Source organism: Salmo salar, chromosome 11, assembly GCF_965601325.2.
Source record: "Salmo salar chromosome 11, fSalSal1, whole genome shotgun sequence".
Classification (NCBI taxonomy): domain Eukaryota; kingdom Metazoa; phylum Chordata; class Actinopteri; order Salmoniformes; family Salmonidae; genus Salmo; species Salmo salar.
Window position 1 is genome coordinate 34,970,699 of NC_138301.1, and position 2,432 is coordinate 34,973,130.

The window sequence follows — 2,432 nt, forward strand, 5'->3', positions numbered from 1 at the left end:
GCATATGATTCCCCTTATTCTATTGGGTTACAAACGCAGATACGTAATTTCTCTGACGTATTTTCCATCTCTTACACTGCGCGGCTCCAGTTTCTTTACAGCGATTGGCTAAAGAAAATGAATACAATGTATCCCCCCAAAAATATTCAGGAAAATAACATGCTTACATATTCATATTTAATTTAATAAATATCTAGCTCAATGATCACAACCTATTGCTGAAACGTGTGGAGAGTCGTGCGGCAATGTATAAGCCAATATAATTGTGTCTCATATAATACATTTTCATTGATCAAAATGATCAATAGCATATAGTCCTTCTTGGAATGTGCAAGAAGCATGAGGATGCCTCCAAACAACAGTTATGTAACATCAATACATTCCCTTTTAGAAAGAAATCTGAGCGCTTTGTTCAGATAGGATTTACATATTCAGCTGTAATGTGTAGGCTATCTTATTCCTTCAAGCAATAACTTTTATGCAAACACACAACTTTCCTAATGGATCACACACATTCACAACACTATAACAAAATCATTTTCAAATAATCAAATGTACTTGTAGGCTTTTGATCTGTAATTACTGTAATTACTTTATGTAAGTTTGACCCATAGAGATAGTTACAGTAGTGCTTCCCAAACTGTGGGGCGCACCCCCCGGAGGTCAAATTTGGAAATTGTGTAGTGCATCATCAGTTTTTCTCTTGTCATGTCAGTCATTACATACCTTAGAGAGCTATTTATAACTGCCAGAAATGTCCAGATCAACTAGCCCATGTCAGCTAAAGTTTTTCAGCTTTTGTTGTAATGTTCAAGTCACTCAAATATCACATAAATACACACTAGACATGGCAAAATCTACAGAATTGCAAGGAAATTAGCTTTAAAACTGAAAAAAAACTATGCACCCCGTGACAAAATGTGTGTAATTGCAGGAAATAATCTTTAAACCTGCACATGTTCCTCAACGCCAACAAGAGGGTGTGAGCAATTTGTCTCATGAACAGGGCTTGTTCTCATATAAATAGGCGTGGCGCACACACACAGGGCCTGGGCGCGTGTTCTCCAATTCTGGAAGAGGGTCCTGAGTGAAAAAGTTTGGAAACCCTTGAGTTAGAGGACACATTTTGAAGTAGTCAATTTCCTTCTTCTACTACTTCTGAGTTGGCAAACAAACTGAAAGGGGGCATACCTGTATAAAGCCAAGGTTGGCGTTTTACTGCCACCTGTAGTTATGGAATGTTTGCTCACAAGTGTAATAAATTGTGATGACCTGGATGGAATTATGTGATCCTTCCTTTATGTAACAGCACAGCTGTAACTCTGCGTTGTGTGTGGTTGATTGAGACTATAGACGTGGACTTTAGAGATCAGGTAGTTTTAATCAAGCAGAATTCGCTCTCTGTATCCTGCATCTGCATCCAAAAGAAAATAAAACATTTGTAGAGCACATATGTTCTGTGAATCGTCGCCTCTTTCTACAACAGATGCACAATACAAGGGACTGGGATCATTCTAGGAGCTAGCCATCATTCACACATACAATAGCCTGCTAATACCATAGCTAGCTATTAACCACATGTTGAATTCTGAATGTTGACATCATCCTAAAAAGTACAATTACATCTTAACAATACCACCCACTTATGAGTAACCTCTAAATATACATTATTCATGAACAAAACACTGTGTGTATGACTTTGTACTTAAAATAATCTAACTTTTCTGAACACGACAGAAAAAGTGTGCCTACCTCTCATAGTGCATCAAAATGATTTGAGCACGAGCACGAAGGGCAAAACGTATGTACACACTCCCCTACTCCCAGGATGCAGGCATGCATAATAACAAATCAACATGACATATTAATATATGAACCTGGTGAAATTCCCATAGAACTTTAACAACTGTTACACTTAACCCATAGGAAGTCCCTACCCAGTAGACTACTTCAAAATTGCGAAAGTTCTCAATGGCACTGCCCATGCTAAAATGTGCTTTTGGGCACTATAGAGTCCTCTATCTATCTCTATGGTTTGACCATAGCCACAAGTTGTTATATTTCATTGGGCAAAACGTCCACTAGGAAGCGATAAAACTCCAAATGTGGACATCAAACCCCCCAGGTCCAGATCTGCAGAGAGAAGGGTAAAGGAACCCACTATAAAGGGTAAATTAGTTACTTATAGCGAAAAATGTTTGCCTACCATTGTTCTTATACTATAGCCAGACTTCACCAACATAGTAAGTTCTCTGAGTACATATGTCTATTCCAAAGTGTTTATAAAAAAAATATATAAAGTGAAACACAAATGTTAACACTAATTTTACAGTACAAGGTTTATGGATCTATTCCAGCCATAGATGCGCCCACCCGCGCATTAATCCATGGAATCAGCTAATTTAGAACCCGCCTACTTTCCTTGTCAATCT